This window comes from Protopterus annectens, chromosome 3.part0 (assembly GCF_019279795.1).
Source record: "Protopterus annectens isolate FY-2018-M chromosome 3.part0, PAN1.0, whole genome shotgun sequence".
In the NCBI taxonomy this organism is placed as follows: domain Eukaryota; kingdom Metazoa; phylum Chordata; order Ceratodontiformes; family Protopteridae; genus Protopterus; species Protopterus annectens.
In genome coordinates, this window is record NC_056731.1 from 1,768,414,521 (window position 1) to 1,768,433,279 (window position 18,759).

General features: G+C 41.8%; 1 protein-coding gene across 1 annotated transcript in view; it reads left to right on the forward strand.

Annotated features, from left to right (window-relative positions):
* LOC122797181 (shootin-1-like) overlaps positions 1–18,759 on the forward strand; it is a 1,945,876-nt gene that overhangs the window by 1,500,914 nt on the left and 426,203 nt on the right. The window lies entirely within an intron of this gene.

The following is an 18,759-nucleotide window of genomic DNA, read 5'->3' on the forward strand; positions in this document are numbered from 1 at the left end:
TTCAGTCGTACCTAAAATCTGTTTGGATACAGTGTGCTCATTCCCTGGAGTTTGTTCTTTGTCTTCTCCCATGCCTGAAATCAGAGCTTCTTTGGTGGATTCAGCAATTTTCTCTGAGTCCAGGTTTTCCTCTTCATCAGTCTGTACCAGCTCAAGAGTTGTTCACAGATGCCTCAAACACAGGTTGGGGGGGAAACATTTGCATCAGAAAAGGTGCAAGGTCTCTGGTCTTCTCAAAGGAAAGAGCATATCAGTATCAAGTAAATTAAGGCCCTCATACTAGCTCTATAGGCTTTCCATTTGATGTTTCATCCAGGACCTTTGAAAGTGTTTATGGGACACCACCACAGTCCTCTCATATGTAAACAAGGGGAGGACAAAGTCATATCTTCTTTAAAGATTGGCTGTGGTGGCATGGAACTTGGCAGTTCAGTACAAGGTGACTCTTCAAGCAGTTTACTTTTCATCCAGTCAAAATTTTGTGGCAGACACACTGAGTAGGTCCATGACTCAATCCCACAAATGGATGCTTCACAGGGATGTGTTTCTGGACTTGGTCCATCAGTGAGATACTCCTGTTGTGGATCCTTTTGCCTCCCCTCTGAACAGACGGCTTCTTCTTTTTTGTACCAGTCCTAGGTCCTCTGGTTTGGAAGGTGGACGTCCTATCTTACTCTTAGAAGTGGATTATTTGATGTTGTTAATCTTCGTTCATTCCTTACTGATGGGTTATCAGCCGGCTAGTATATCAAGCTCGCGTTAGCCAAAAACTCTCGAGCCAAGGTCCTATCCAAAATGCTCTGCTACCTGTTACCTCAGATCTCATTTGCCGCATTGCTGAACAGCCGTGTCAAGCCACTCTCTCAGCTAAGTGTCTAATTTTTGACAGTTTATATATTATTACTCTAAAATTTTCTCACAAGTTTGTTCTGATATTTTCCTACCCTATCGCACACTTTAGACTTTCTCCCTTTAGTCCTTTCCCTTTATTACCCTCTTTTCGTACCTTGTGGTAATTCTCCATTACCATCGTCATTGGTAATCCTTCCTTTTCTCCTTTACCCTTTTCTTGGGTAGCCATTATTCTTCCTTTTGCTACGTGCTTCTTCTCCACAACAGCTATGTCGGATAAGAAAGTTCCTTTGGTTTCAAGCAGTGCAAGGATTGTGGCCGTAAGTTACTGGTTTCTGATGGCCATGACTTATGTGTCTACTGTCTTAATGTCTCTCACTTGACTGTAGATCCTCCGTGTGAGATCTGTAAAAACTTCTCTACCAGGACTCTCAATGAGAGGAAGAATAAGTTAATTTTGAAAGGTCTCCTCATGTCTCCTTTCTCTGAGGCTATTTCTGGGTCAGAGGGCTCACCCTCTCCTGTTAAACCTCACAAGAGGTGTTTTTCCTCTTCTTCATCGAAGTCGCTTCCTTCTTCTCCCTCTGGAGATCGTAGGGAGTCAACTCACAAGAAGGTGAAATTGATTACTACACTGCCATCTGTGACCCTGTCGGCTCCAGGCTCGGCACCTCCCCAAACGATCCTGACTACAGCCATGTCTCCTTTATCTATATTGGCACCAGAGTTCCTGGTGCAGACAGCTAGGTTTCTGACAGTTGTCACAACTCCTTATGGCACCAGCAATACAGGTTCAGTCCCCTTCTGCACCATTGGTACAGTCACCTTTGGCTCCAAGTATGAGTCTTCTGTACTCCACGGCGCAGACTTTTTCGGCACCATGTACTTCAGTGCAGTCCTTTTTGGCACCGTCCTTATTGCTGGTGCAGACACTTTCCACTACGGCACCGTACCCTTCGGGGCAGACCTTTACCTTTAGAGTACAGACACCTTCAACTACCACTGCGCTGACATCTTTGGCGCAGACTTTTTCCACACCATTTTTTATGGTGCAGACTTCCTCGGCTCCGAGCTCTGCACCTATTGAATTAGCAAGGACCAAATATTCCCCTTCACTGGATCCTTTTGCAAGCAGTCAGTATAGTCCTTTCCTGGAAAGGCTAGAATCTACATCAGCTTTCTCCATGAGATCAACCAAGAGTCATTCTGAGCAGGATGTGTTGCGGCTTGTTGACCAGTTGCTTGTGGCCAGAGGTCTCTCTCAACCGTCGAAGTCCATGTTCCCTCATTCAGGTGACCATATTTTGCCTCAAATTCCAATGTATACTCTTCTTTCGACTTCCATTCAAGTCCCGTAGCCTATTACTCCGACAGCAGCTTCCTTCACTCTGACTCCAATAGTGGATCTCACTTTGGAACCAGAGTTGTCCTTGTGGTCTTCGGTGCACTGGGCATTGGGCTCTTCTCAGGCCAGTGTCTGTGCTTTTGGGGAGGGCATTCCTGGCTCCACGCTGATTTTTTTTTTTATGGCACCTTCCAGGGATGCTCTCTCTGTTACGGCTCACGGTCCTCTTGAGACTCCTGGTCGGGGGGCGGGCTCATCAGGGCGGGGTGTGACCCCGGTTCCAAGGTTGTTGTGCTCGATTTCAGGCTCCCATCCCTCCTTGGGTGGGTCAGCCTTCCATGCCATGGAGAGGGTGCTTGCTTCTTCTGGCAAAGCTCATTTGTCAGAGTCATCTCCCCCCTCTGTGCCTCAGCTGCCACAAGCTTCAACTCCCAGAAAATGGGCACAAGAGTCTCAGGTCCCTCATCCTCAGGAGACCCCCTCTTTGCAGTCTTCCCCAGAACCTCCCACTGAGGAAGCACCCCGCATAGCATCATGTAAGAGGAAACACAGGGACTCCACTGAGGAGTCATTGACTGAAGATATGGATTTTGATGATGGGGAAGGGTCCCCATGGTCACCCTCTGATGAGGTGTCCTTTGGTGACATCCTCAAGATTCCTAGACAGAGGGGTGACTGGAAGCCCTCTAATCCTTCCTCTGAGGAATTCGTATTCCTGCAGGCTTTTCATGCCTGGCCCCCTACCTCCTGGGTCACACTGCCTGCCAACGAGCTCATCCAGCTCATCATGCAGTGCACATGGAAGGCTCCTGATACCATGGAAATGATACCTAAGAGGCCAGATAAAATATTATCCCCCCCCTCCGAGCTCCCCCACTGGTCACATGGTCTCCCAGTAGATGCTGTGGTGGTGGCAGCTGCTACTAAGAAGGATTTGGCAGAAGAGAGCCAAACTGTCCATCCGCCCAATAAGGAGTCCTGGGCGATTGACAGATTAGGGAAGTGTGTATTTGCTTCACCGACCTTCGCCGTAAGGTCTTTGAATTATTTGGCACATTTTGCCAAGCTTCAGTGAGATCTTATCAACCAGCTCTCTGAAACCTTGGCAGGAGCCGTTACTGACGAAGTCTGTAATAATGTGGCTTCTCAGATAGCCACCCTAGAGTCCATTTCCAACTCTTCCATGCATCATATTTCTAACGCAATGGAAGGGGTGGCTAGAGCAGCAGGTGCAGGTATAGTCATCAGACGACATGCTTGGATGCACCTTTGTGACTTTGCAGACTCCTTTAAGGCTTCCTTTATGAATGCCCCTATAGAGGCCACTTCTTTGTTTGGCCCTAAAGTCAAGGATACGCTGACACGGTGCAAACAAGATGGCAAGACCTTGTCTGCCATTAGTGTCAGACACTACACCCCTCAGCGATTCTACTCTAGAAATCAGAGGAGTGGAAAGGTCTGGCACAAGAAATCACAGGATTCTTTCCGGGTTGCATGTGCTGAGTTTTCCCCCTAGAGGCAGATGGGGAAAATCCAATGGAAGACTCCCCTTTTGGGGCAGAGGAAGTCCACAAAACTGGGGTTCCAGAGATTCTTTCGCTGGCCAACCCTATCAGCGCTCCTGAAGCGTTGCCCGACTGCTCACCTCTGGAAGCGGTCGGGGGTCATTTCTCCTTGTACCTTGCTGCCTGACAAAAGATAATCGACTCTTGGGAACAACGGATTATATCCAGAAGATAACAACTGACTCTAGGGTACAATGGATTATGTCCAGAGGCTATCACATCCTCTTCCATCTTTGCCCAGTCTCATCGAGTGATACCCTACATCCCACCCGGTCAAAGGGAAACAGCAGCACACAAAATCAAAAAGCTGCTACAAAAAAAAGAGTCATCCAGAGGTCCCCCAGACCAGATAGGATCCGGATTTTACTCAAGGTTCTTTTAGTGCCAAAAAAGACAGGGGACTGGAGACCAATTCTGGATCTGAGTACACTAAACAAATTTGTAAAAACAGAGAAATTCTGGATGGTCACGGTTCAGTCTATCCTTCCTCTTCTTGAAGAAGACGATTGGATGTGCTGTGTAGATCTTCAAGATGCGTATTGCCACATAAAAATGGACAAATGCTCAAGAAGATACCTCCGATTCGGTATAGGAGCCAGTCACTACCAGTTTTGAGCCCTGCCCTATGGTCTCTCTACAGCTGCCAGAGTGTTCACAAAATGCATGCCAGTGGTTATCGCTCACTTGCGACGTCAAGGATTCCAGGCGTTTCCATATCTAGACGACTGGCTCCTTACCGCCCCCTCCAACCATCTACTGGAAGAAGCCCTGCAGTATACTCTCTTAACAGCTCGAAACCTAGGAATCACTATAAACTGGGAGAAATCCAATACCACCCCAACTCAGTCTTTGGAATTCTTAGGGGTACTGTTGGACACGAGAAATTGTACAGCATCCTTTCCAGGACACAGACTTCAGAGAATAAGACAACAAGTTCAGCTGCTGCTCTGTCACCACAAATCCCCAGCTCGATCTGTACTTCAGCTGTTGGGATCAATGGCAGCTTCGATTACTATTGTTCCCTTAGCAACGCACATTCCTGGGAGCTCCAACGTGATAGTGGACAAATTGAGCAAGTACATTCTACAGCCTCATGAGTGGTCCCTCAATCCTCTGATAGCAGCAAAAATCTTCCACTGCTGCAGCCTGTTTGCCTCCCCAACCAACTACAAGTGCAGCAACTACTTTGCTCTGATCCCCCCTCGGGGGACAATCACCAAGTGATGCTCACGCTTGGCCCTCTGGTCTTCTTTATGCCTACCCTCCTCTTCCCCTCATCTCCCGATTTCTAAAGAACGCACGACAGTTGAAGAGCAAAGTGATCCTCATTGCTCCATATTGGCCTCGACAAGTCTGATTTCCCTTCCTCTGCCCTCACCTGCTAGATCGACTATGGATCCTCAATCCATCCCCAACGTTGATCTCTCATCTGCATGGTCTGATTCACCCCAGTCTAACAACTCTGAAACTGACAGCTTGGTTTCTCCACTTCCTTTGATTGCCAGGCATGAAAACCTTTCGTCCCCTGTGTGCAATATTCTTATTGCAACTCATAAATCGTCCACCAGACTAATATATCTTAACAAATGGAAGAGGTTTTCTATATGGGCAGCAGATAAGCAAATAGACCCCTTGTCAGCCCTGGTCTCTGTGGTATTGGATTACTTATCACATCGTTTCCACTGTGCGGTGTCTGCCTCTACTATCTGTGTACATTTGACTTCCATCTCAAATTTTCATATTGGTTTTCAAGATTCTTCACTTATGTCACACAGACTCTGTAAGACTTTTTTGAAAGGGGTTATCCACCTAAAACCTCCCTTTAGAGAACCCGTACAACCTTGGGATTTGGCTTTGGTTCTGCAAGCTTTAACAGCTCCACCCTTTGAACCTGCGTCTTCTTGTGGTGCAAGATATCTCTCTTGGAAAACTTTGTTTCTGATTGCAATCACATCGGCCAGACGATTGTCTGAACTTTCAGGCCTTATGCATCAAACTTCCCAATCTTATTTTCCGTAAGGACATAGGGAATCACTGAGAACCAGCTCTCCTTCTTTTTTTTACCAAAAGTGGTGTCAGAGTGATCTATCAACCAGTCTATTGATCCCTCAGTGTTATTTCCTAACCATTCTAACAAGGGAGAGTATTGCCTGCACTCCTTGGATGTTCACAGGCAATTACGTTTTTATCTGGACAGAACAAAGTCTACCTGTAAATCAGACCAACGCTTTCTGGCTTTTTCTGGACCTAGACGGGGACATCCTGTATCAAAAGTTACGTTGGCTTCATGGTTGAAAAATTGTATTACCTTTATCGACAACAAAAACAATCTCATCTTGCCTCATAGAGTGAAAGCACATTCTACAAGACCTATAGCAACTTCAGCAGCTTTCCATGCTAAGGCTTCCCTCAATATTTGCTCAGCTGCAACTTGGGCCAAACCTCATACCTTTATTCTTCATTACAAATTGGACTTGGCCTCCAGAGGTAGAGCTTCCTTTGGTTCCATGGTGCTCAGGAATGTCCTTCCATGAGGGCCACCCAGGAATACAGGTAGCTGGGGACTCTGTTCCATCAGTAAGGAATGAACGAAGATTAACAACATCAGATAAAGAAGTTATGTCTTACCATAACATTCCATCTGTGTTGTTGATCTTCGTTCATTCATTACTTCCCACCCTCCGTCCCCCATCTGGAGGTTCTTGGTTGATTTTCTGTACTCCTTTCTGGTCGGTCTGTTATGACCAGAGGTAGCCTCTACTTTTATCTATGAACTTGCAAACTTGATCTGAGGTAACAGGGAGCAGAGCATTCTGGGTAGGACCTTGGTTCGAGAGTTTTTGGCTGACACAAGCTTGATATTGGCTGACTCGGTTCCAGGGATGGAACCGATAACCCATCAGTAATGAATGAATGAAGATCAATAACACAGATGGAACGTTATGGTAAGACATAACTTTTTTTTTTTCTTTATGCATCCCTCCCCCCTTTCCTCTTATTTAAAACATTCTGCTCAAGCTTTAGCAAGACAAACCAGAAATCTTTCTGGTGACTCCCTTTTGGCCAAGACCGCATTGGTTCCCTCTTCTTTTGCATTAATCCAAGGGTAATCATCACAAGTTACCTCACAGGGTGGACCTTCTCATACAAGACAAGGGATCTCTGCTTCATCCAACTTTACAACTGACTCTTTGGGTGATAAACGTTTGATTCCTTTTAGACAACTTTTTTTCTGAGGTCATGCTTAGGGTACTGCAGGAGGCCAGAAAACCCAATACTAGAAGATCTTACCTGTCTAAATGGAAGAGACTTTCTTCTTGGTGTCTTTGACATAATCTGGATCCACTGGCTGTGGATATCCCAGTTGTTCTTTCCCACTTGTATGAGTTATGTAAGAGTGGTTTGGCTTATTCCTCAGTGAAAGTTCACTTGTCAGCCATCTGTGCTTGTCTGCCATTGATTTCCCCTTTAGCTTCTAGACTGGAAGTAAAACTTTTTCTTAAAGGCATCCTTCACATTAACGCTCCCAGGAAACCAGTTCCTCCTCCTTTGGATTTGAATTATGTTTTAGAGAAGTTAACTGTTGCCCATTTTGCACCTACAGCTTCAGATTCCTTATAGTTTTGTACCTGGAAGATTGTTCTTTTACTATTCTTAACCTCTGCTAGGAGGGTCTCTGAAATTCAAGCTTTGATGACTTCTCCACCTTTTCTTGTTTTTCATAAGGATAGGGTCTCATTTCGTGTTAATTCTTCCTTTATGCTGAAGGTGGTGAATGAGTTGTCTCCAGGCAGTCTATTTCCTCTTGGATTTCTAAGGCTATTTTGTGTTGTTTTGTGTTTCATGGTAAGAGTCTCCCGGTTCCTGTTAACTCGTTAACCCCGAGTACCTTCTCATGGAGCCTCTGTGCTTAACACCGAGCGTGCCATGAGAAGATACTATTTGCAAGCTGTTACACCAGAGTGCCTTCCACAAGCGTGAGGAACTCTATTGCAGATCTGTAGCTGAGCTTAATGCAAAACACGCTGAAATCGTAAATGAACTTGAAATTTATCTTTTGCAGTTAAAATTCAGCTTGATTTTACATAAGTTCACATTAAACTTTTACTCGAAAATCCACTTCCAAAGTGTTTGAGAAAGCAAGTGGTGACAGCCAACCGGATACTTGCAATCCAAGTCACCACTTGCATCACACCTCCACCCCAACATTATTTTTTTTTGTTTTCACCAAATAAATAGAGGGTCCAGCGCAGGTATTTCCTTTTTTTCTGCAAATATTTGGAGATTTTACCTGCTACTGGATCCCTCTATTTTATTTGGGGACTCACAGGTTGCACCGATCGCCAGAGCTACAAGGAGTTCAGCTTACAAGTTTCCCGGTTCAGCTTACAAAGAGTTTTCTGGTTCAGCTTTTCCTAATAACCAAGGTAAAAATATGTTCTAACTTAGCTCTTAATCACAATGTTGGTCTTGTGTGCTGACACAGCTGCTCTGCCCTTCTGTTCTGACCATTTACTGTCATGTGGCACTATCCCACTAAGATGCGCTGTGTAATTCTGATACTTAGTATGCACGAGCATGGTTACATGCTTACATGCAGTTGAGAGATTCTTAGAATGTTACAAATACGTGCATTCTCAAAAATGACATGCAAATCAGCGCTTGGTTTTAGGTAACGCGTACAGGTCAGTCAAGACAACCCCAGGCCCCCTCTCATTTGTAGAATGTTGTGCACGGTCGAGCTAATCTTAATGTCCCCTGGCACTGCTGAAAAAGGGTAGTTTATTAGCAGTAGATTTAGCGCCTTGTAGACAAACTATTTATAACAAGCATAGAAGCGAAATGTTCAAAGTTGCCATCACCCACAAAATGCATATGCCATATACCTTAGACTTATCTTCCCCCTCTTGGCATTCATGTATTGCTGGGGTAGGGTGTTAAGGAGGAAGCACTTATTGCCTGCAGGTGCGGTGCGTGTTTGTTTTCAGTTTCAGCCTGAACTTGTAGCTGTTGGGTGGGCACGGTTTAGAAATGTATTAACACTATTTGCAATAGAAAAGTGGCGGTGGTTGAGGATTAAGTATGGTAAACGGTTTCTACCCGGAATGTTTTTTTTTTAAGAGCGCATAGCGTGCCATTGTCTGTCATCCTTCCAGGTCTTCTTACCTGGCAACAGCTGTAGACTATAGCAAAAGCACAATGGCTACATTTGTTGTGGCTGGTAAGATATGCACTTTATACTCTGAGAGACACAGCAGTCTTTATGTCAGAATTTCTTCCCGGTTATTACTTCTGTTGAAGTCGCACAATTCACGTTTTTGCTCTGATTTTTACATTAAAAATGCTCTGTTCCTAATAAAAAGTTATTTAATTGGTGACAAAGCAATCATGATTACATGCACAAGACGATCTGGACATCATTACAGTCTCGATCGCTATCTTTCTTAAACACGTTTTATTTGTTAGACATGTTGAGGAACTATGCATAAATGCACAGATCAAAACAAAAATCTAACACCGTTATACCACATTGATGAAATATACTTGCACGGTGCAACACAATGTAAGTTGAAAACAATGCTGGAACAAGTGCCATGTATATTTTCAGTCTTTAAAAAAAATTTCACAAGTAGTAGCTTGCATAGCTGTGCTACATTTTGCATATGGTAACAGCTCAGGATGAACTGGAGGAATAATAGGATGTATAATATTTTGAATTATTTTTGCCACAGCAGAAGCCAAAATGTTAATGTCCAATTATATGAGGGCTGTACTGCTTCTGTTTTTAGCATCTAGTAGGATAGAATGGGGTTTATTTTTGTTATAGTTAATGGTCAATTAATATAATTGTGTATATAATAAATGTTCAGCCTGAGGCTCACTGTAAGCATTGTTATACTGGGCAATAGAGTGTACTATATTGGAGGATTTGTTTAATGCTGGATTATATCTAGAAATGGGGATGGAATACTAGTCAAATTAATGCTTGTGTTCAGCATGTGATCCTTAACTAGTGACAGCTGTTCTGCATGGAACATTTTTGAGTTCATTTTGCATTACCTTCAATGTAGCCTCTGCAAGACTATCAAATGTACATTTTAACTTATTTTTAATTTACTGAAGTCTTTGCTTTTCAGGAGTGATGAATGTAGGTAGAAACAAGTTGCATCTTTAACCTTTAGGTCTTGCAGCAAAATAACATTTAGAGTTTCCATTGTTGTTGTGGAAGATGTGCAGACTGACAGAGTGACTGATGCAAGTTCAGTTGGAAAAGCAATGCTGAGCCATTTTAGAGTTTATGATATTAGGAACTTTATTGTAAGAGAACAAAAGGAAGTCTGATATGGGCCAGGGCTTGATTGTGTACTTGGGAGGTAAAAGTGAAGTATTTCTTATGGGATATAAGATCAACAAGATTAATAGGAAGTAATATCACATAAATCTCTGGGTGAAGGGGTGTTTAGATTAAGTGAAATTTTTCACCCTAGAATGTTTTTGGACTGTATTACAATTATCTGCAGTAATAAACTTGTGAGTATAGTGCTGGTTATATAGATTAATAATTTGGGAAAATAAGAACTTGGCCTCTTTGTCTGATCCTTTTAACCCATATGTGATGTATCATATATATATTTTTAACAACAATAATAAGCTGCTACGGAGGACCCAAGAGAGGTAATACATTTTAAACATTTTTCTTAACTTCAGTCTGTTGAACATCTTTTTTGTGGGTTTCGTGAAATAAACTGATCTTGGCATAATATATGTAAAATGCTATAAAAAGTGGAATTCTCTCAATGACAGCACTAGTAGTTTGAATACACTAGCTTCTTTGATTAGAGAAACATACCCCTCCATAAACTGAACTGCATTTTGGCCTTCATCTTGGGACTGAGATAAAGAAACTGTTTTGGACCTATGGCTGGTTTAGCTATTTCTTGGATAAAGATTGAAACAGTGTGAAGGGTTTGAACAACTTAATTTGTAGGGTATCTTGCAATTTATTTTAACCAAATTCAGCCTTTAGCATAATTTTATTTATATTTGAAACAGTGTATCTGCTTAGCATTAATTTTGTTTTTGTTATACCAGAAGCACTGGTCAAAGTGACTTTGTAACTCTTTGAATAACTAGTATTTTAAGCAAGTAGCAGAACATTTGCACAGATACATTAAAAGCAGTTTTCACTTAAGATTTTATTTGATTTTATTTTATTTTATTAGTGTATTTGCTATTGATTAGCTCACTGTTTTATTCTGAAAGTGAATATTGTCAAATTGTTAGTAATCACACAAGGTGATACTGAACCAAATAAAGCAAGTAAATCAGACTCTGATGATGCCTAGTGTATTTTATAGATGAAAGCGCCAAGTCTTGGTTTAAATTTTTATTAAATCTGGTTGCCGTGAAAGTCGTTGATGTTGTGATGGCTTTATTTGCTTTGTCAAATTGTTGCTATTGTGATAACTGCTCTAGCTACCCAAGAAATTGGGAATGGCATTTTGATAAAGTACCTTTGAACATTTTTGTCCATTTTAAAATTAAGAGAGCTAAAGCACTGCTTCATGAGGGACAGCCTTGTCTATCATACAGTCATTTAACTGACATATAGAGGTAATACAAGAACCTGGCATATTGCATATTGTGCATTAACTTAATCTTTATGCATAGTTAGCCAACATTAAAGCTATTCTTGCATTAGAATGCAGACGTTTGGAAAGCAGCATTTTAGAACACAAGGCTAAACGTTTTGTCATTACATTTCATAGTAATTATAAACACCTGTGTTTTTTGTCATCTTGATAAGCCAAGCAGTTGCAATACTGAAAAGGAATCTGACTGTGACCTGCATCAGTAATATCTGTATATATTATCATGTCTTAAGTGGCATTTGGAAGAAATATATTTTGCTGTCTGATATTTGGTTAATGTTAGACATCTGATTTAAAAAAAAATTAAATGTAGGCATTCATGAAAGGATAACAGTTTAAGTATGCATTAAATCTCAAGGCCTTTTAAATATATTAGAAGATTAACCATAAAGAAACTTGTGTTGTGAAGTCACCCATTATAGGGAAGACATTTGCCCTACACATTGTGAAGGGAGTGTATATGTGATTGCTTGGTACCTTGCTAACAAATAGGTGGGAGGAAGGGCTGAGTAATAAGTGCTATACTATTTTTACTGAGTAAGTGTACTATTTTTACTGAATGACAATGGCTTTCTATTAACAGATGATGATGACTCTGTGTTACATAACAGCTGCAGAAGGTAATATAATGAATGCCTACTCAACAGGCAATTAGTACCTGTGTATGAGGATGCATAACTTTGCACGTCATTAGCACAGTGCAGTTACAATACAGCAGTAAGTCATTATGACTTTTCAGGTAAAACTGTCAACAGCTGTCACTGTTATTTACATAAGTAGAAGTCATTATCACATTGATGAATGCACAAGTCAGCTTTAACTTTTTCTCCACTTGGAGTCATTGCAATCCACCCCACACACACACACACACGCACACCACTTTCTTTCTGTCATTTTGTAAAGGCAAAATCTGGGCACTTGAGAGTTATAACAGGGATGCATTTTCAATGTGTTATTTTTGGAAAAGGCAGACTTAAGGCAAAGTGCTGGCATTGCATGCAGTTGGGAGTTACTGCTGCTACCAGCAGTCTGTAGACTGCAGACAGCAGATGTCCACGAGCTGAAGCCCCATGCCTGTCCTCGGCATATTAGTGGAGTGGTGGTCCTTAACCTGCTTTTTCCATTTACATGTGCCCTTTCTGTGCCCCCTTGTCAGTCATTGTGTGTAATCTGGTGTTTTCACGGGTGGTAGGTATGTACCTCTGCAGCACCATCACCATTTATGTACCTAATGAAAAGAATAATGCCCCTGTGGATAGAAGTGAAGATTTGGGTGGTCTAACCAGGTAATGCATTATGATATATATATCTATATATAGGTACTCTTCCAATAGATCTGTCAAACATCAGTAGTAATCTGTTTGCATTTTCTTTCCTGTGCAGGTTCATCCACCTTCTGATACTGACATGGCTTCCCGAGCAGAACGACAAGTGAGAGTGTGGGTATGTGGCCATTCCTACTTTCACTGGGCTGCCATCCATGCCTCCATAACTGAAAATCAGTACAACTTGAGCTTCCCCACATCCAATGTGAAGGTATACTGGATTGCAAGAAGAGGTATGCATTGGAGCAGAGTACTGCAGTTGTTGGAAGAGAAGTGTTCCATCTACCCTGAGCCTGACATCATTGTGTTGCACCTTGGAGGGAATGATGTCATCAGTCAATCACTCAGAAGGCTACGGTTTCAAATCAGAGCAATTTTTGAAGACCTGCAGTCGTGGTGGCCACGTTGTCATTCCTCGACAGATATGGAAAACAGCAAACAGTCAACGGGCAGCGCACAAGGCCAGATGTTTACAGAATAGGTTCATGCACGGCTTGATGCACAGGGTCGGTGGATCTACAGTCTGTCATGACAGCATCATCACAGAAGATGTTCACCTGTTCAGAAAGGATGGTGTTCACCTAACTGAGGAGGGCATTGCGTTGTTCTTGACTGACCTCCACAATGGCGTGAGGAGAGCTATGCAGGATTGGTAATATGCAGCTTGTGAGAAGAATGGAAAAACCCATGACCAAGTAGGGACCAGTATGGTAAGTAAAACTTTATTATGAAATGTGTTGTGTAAAATATATTTTTCTGAGTTTGGCAAATAACTGTGGTAAGGAGCTGGTGAAGATGCTGAGAAAGAACAACGGTTTCAGGAGAGTGCTAGCATGTACAATCTAATATGTCACTAACCATCCTGCAATACTTCTGCTTTTATCAGGCATGTGTAGAGTTTAGATGACAGGAGGGCTTAGTAATACAGAACTTCATCCCTTGGGTCCATTGCTGAATGGACACATGTAAAGAGAAAAGGCATAGTTAAGGCAGACTGCTGACACTGAAGGAGGTTGTGAGACTGCAGTGGTATCAGCTGTCTGAGTGGGTAGCCAGCACAGCTATCGGACAGATCACATGGCCTTGCCTGCCACTGAAGTCCCATGCCTGTCCTGGGTTCATTAGTGGAGTGGCGGTCCTTACCTTGCTTTTTCTGTTTACATGTACCCATTCAGCAGTATGTTGGCTACACCAAGAATGTGTATATTTACAATCATATGTGTCTTACATGGTAAAACAACTGCTTTGGAATGCTGTACACATGTACATATATCAGTTTTGTTAGGACTCATGTTATGGAAATTATGATTTTTTCATAATTTGGTAAGTAACTTTGCAAGGGAGCATGTCAGTGTGCCAAGTAATACCCCATTTTGAAGACAGTGTTGATAGTTCCAACATGGTAAAATAATTGTGCCTCTATGTTGTACACATGTGCAGATATCAAAGTTTGTTTCTGACTTAGGTTATGGAACTCATGATTTTGTTTCCATATTTTGGTAAATAACTTTGCAAGGAGCATCTGAATGTGCTAAGTAATACCTCATTTTGAAGACAGTATTGATGGTTCCAACATGGTAAAAGAATGGTGCCTGTATGTTGTATACATGTGCAGATATCAGTTTGTTTCGGACATAGGTTATGGAAATTATGATTTTTTTTTAATATTTTGGTAAATAACTTTGCAAGGGAGCATCTGAATATGCCAAGTAATACCTCATTTTGAAGACAATATTGGTACTTCTAACATGGTAAAAGAATGGTGTCTGTATGTTGTACTCGTGCAGATATCAAAGTTTGTTTCGGACCTAGGTTATGGAAATTATGATTTTTTTTTCATATTTTGGTAAATAACTTTGCAAGGGAGCATCTAAATGTGCTAAGCAATACCTCATTTTGAAGACAGTATTGATAGTTCCAACATGGTAAAAGAATGGTGCCTGTATGTTGTACACATGTGCAGATATCAAAGTTTGTTTCGGACTTAGGTTATGGAAATTATGATTTTTTTAAATATTTTGGTAAATAACTTTGCAAGGGAGCATATCAGTGTGCCAAGTAATACCTCATTATAAAGACAGTCTTACTTCTCACAACATGGTAAAAGAACTGTGTCTGTGCACTGTACATATGTACAGATATCACAGTTTGTTTAGTCTTGTACGATTATGAAAATGATACATTTCCAAAACTTCTCATTATTATGCCCATATCTTTGCAACGGAGCATGTTGATCACATAAATGATGCATCATTATGAAGCTGACATTCTGATGCACAACTTCTACACTGATATGTAGGCTGTGTCTGTTACAGGTGATGAGATATTATGCTTTGTTTATTTATCAATTATGATAAATATTCTATTAATCATATGTATGTGAATATCTCCATAAAGGAGCATCACACAGTAATGGTTAAGGTGTCATTTTAAAGCTGACATTCATACTAACAAATTAAATACACATTGTATGGGTCTACATGGTACATAGACCAAGATATTGTGCTTTGCTTTTCCAGAAAGGTAAAAAATATGCACAATATCAACATTCCTTGCCAAATATTTAATAATGACTTTGATATGCACTATCAACATTTACACTGTTGGAAAGGTCAGTGTCTGCTGAACAACTTTCGTGTTTACATTTTTAGTCTAGCTCTTATTGTTAAAGAGTTATGAACATTTGTTTTCTGTATGATATTAGAAATGGATTTTCTGAAAATGAGCTCAGGCTGCACTGTTGATCCTATGGTGGAATTAAGCAGGCAGCTTTTTCTGAGCTGCAATGGAGTGAATGAGTTAAGCCTCTCTCCAGTAGGTCTGTGGCTTCCTCTGGTGCTTTCTTTAAGGGTTTGAGTACTAACACCATTTTGGAGGCTGCCACTTGGTCTTCTGTTTATACTTTCACCAAACATTACAAGCTGCATAGTATTTCCAAATCCTGAGCTGGTTTTGCTAGAGCCATTCTTCATGGCTTTGTAGAAAGCTCCTCTGTACCTTCCTCCTCCCAGATTTCCTCCTAAGCTTTGGTACTCTCCCACATGCTAAGAACACTGCAACATTAGAATAGAAGGACATAGAATAGCTGTGTAAAATCTTAGCACAACCTTAGATGTCCTTCTCTTCTATGTTGCAGTATTCTATCCCTCCCACCTTCTCCCTCTACCTTGTTCTTTTCCTTGAATGGCACAGTATTTTCTTTTTTCCTTACTCTGGTATTCCTCCCGGGGCATTTCAGTTCTGATTATTATACGTGCGGACATCCTTTTTATGTCTGATGTTTGACAAGCCATACATTTGATGTCCCATCACTTGCAGTAGCTAAAAGCTGGGCGGACATCAGGTCACTTGGGGTGGAGGATCTTCCACGTGTTAAGAATACTTAAACATAGAAGAGGAGGACATCTAAGGTTATGGTAAGATTTTACACAACTATTCTTTCTATCCAGAATAAACAATTTAATGCAGATTCCAGACTTCAAAATGTTAACACTACAAATTTGTTCTGTTTTCTTTTCTCTCAAGTCTTCTTGGTCACTTTAGATCTAAAAGATGCTTATCTGAATATTCACATTCACAAGACTCGCATACCCTTTTTAAGATTCTTTGTTTTGGGATTGTATTATCAGTTTACATCTTTGTCCTGTGGATTATTTGCCACTCCAAGAATCTTTACCAAATGCCTTGCTGTAGACATCAAAGTATACTCGTTTTTTCTTACGTGGGCAATTGCCTGATCTCCACTTAATCAGTGTTGAAGCTTTAACAGCATTGGGGTTCATAATAAATCTTCACCACCACCTGAGATTCACCCTAAACCTGAAAAAGTCATCCCTGCATCTGACTCTTGGACTGATTTTCCCAGGGTATCTTTTAGGCACACTGAAGTGATGGCTGCCTCTCTTCTCCAGAACTGATAAAAACATATCACAAATACTTTGTGTTTCTCTACAAAAAATTTCTACTTAGGTTCATAGGTTGGTACTAGGCTATCGGCCCTAGGGCCTATACAAGCCTAGCCATAACAATTCCCTGGCTATTTCTTCCCACACTATTTACTTCCCCGGACTGCTGTCTAGCAGGGCGACTGACGTGATCCCCGGGGTGAATTTCCTTTCTCCCATCCAATCATCAAGGTTCCTTTTGAAGAGGGCCAAGGAGGCGCTCTGCTTGACATGTATGGGCAGTCTATTCCAGAGTCTGGGGAGTGTCTGGGTCAGGAACCTATCCCTCCAGCATGTTTTGTTTATTGTGATGACAAGGTTTAGATCCCTGAAGCGTGTGGCTCTGAGGGATTTCTTTAAGTGTAGCATGTCCAGTAGCTCTCGGTTTGACATGGCCTTGTATGTTAAGCAGAGATCGCCTCTGAGTAGATGATATGCGACAGAGTATAGCTGGAGTTTTTTAAGGTGGTCAGCATAGGGCATCTGCTTTAGGCCTGTGATTCTTTTAGTGAGGTATTTCTGCGGCCTTTCCAGTTGCAGATGTCTTGAGAGATACATACCAAATGGGGCGTTGTATTTTATAATGGGTCTAATGAGGGATGAGTACATTGGGACAATTACCTCCTTTTTTCTGGACAAAAAGCCCTTAGTGATGAGGTGTGCCACATAGAAGGATTTCATGACTGTTGTGGTGATGTGGTGATTGAAGGTGAGAAAACTGTCCACCTGTTTCCCCAAGTGTCTTATCACACTTTCGGTGTTTAGTGTACTGCCACCTATGTTGTAATTCACGGGTACATGTTTTTTCCCAAAGGGGATAACTATACATTTCTTGGCAGTGAGCTTGAGCCCATGGCTCTGGCACTTCAAGAAAATTTTAAGAGCTGTAGGTTTCACAGCCTTTTTCATCCTGATGGTTTCTCATTCCAGACTCGACATAAGAATGATCCTGTGGATGTTCTTCGTAGTCAGTGTTGCAGTACTGATCCTTGAGTATTCCTGCTGTGCAGAATTCTGCAACTGACCTGATTTCCAGAGTCTTAGCATCATCCCAAGTTGACATATGTCCAATGACTGATGTCCAGATGTCAGGATGTAAAAATTGTATTCATCAGCACCATCTTCGCTTCTTTCTAGCCATGCAGTACAATGCACTTCACGTGTTTTATCCTCTTGAAGTCTGTCGGTCAGCTCATGTTTCCGGAGATCAGACAAGTACCCCATTTGGGAAATTTCTTCTCTAATTAATGTTCAAAAATGTCAATAAGTGTTTGTCCTATGGGAAATAAAGCTCACATAAAGACTTTCACTTGTTTTGCTAGGGGGCTTAGCACAACATTTCTAACTGCTCTGGATGTGCTAAGGTTCATTGAAAAACCCTTAAACTAAGGGTTGAGATACTCACAGCAAATATGGAGCCCTCATCATTGGTTTCTTCTGTAGCATCACAGTCCTAGATTTCTGTAGAGCCCACACTAACTCTGGTGGCCACTGGTGTGATCCCACAAAAAAGCAAAAAGATGAAAAACTTAGGGATTCAGTAACTGCAGTAAAAGCTACTGCATCAGTTCCCAAGTCGACGAAGGACCTTGGTGAGGAGCCTTCATAACCCCTGGGACTGGCAACTGCTAGGGCAGACCTCTCTTGTGCAACTCCTCGGGAGGTTGCCACAATTTCTGGCTCACCCATGACTTCCTCCATAGCACACGTCAGTTAGGTCTGATGCCGCATGCAGGCTTTAACTTCTGACATTTGAGAAGTTCCGCAGGGAGACCTTTGGTCTCCCATAACTACCTTGGCTCCTATGGAGGGTACAGTTGGACAGCTGCATCCCTCGATCATGCCTATTTGAACTTTTAAACCAAAACTTGCTTTTGCCTAAGTCTTGCCACCACTTCAGCCTCCATATCTCAGTCCAAAGTCCAAGATGTTTCAAAGATAGCATAGGAATTCATGGCCTTCATTAAATCCGGAAAACCCAAACAAACTTCTTCTGAGACCTTTCTGATTAAAAGAACAAGAGAGGTAGCCTTCCAAAAAGAGAGATATTCTTCATGCTTTGAGGATGAGGAAAAA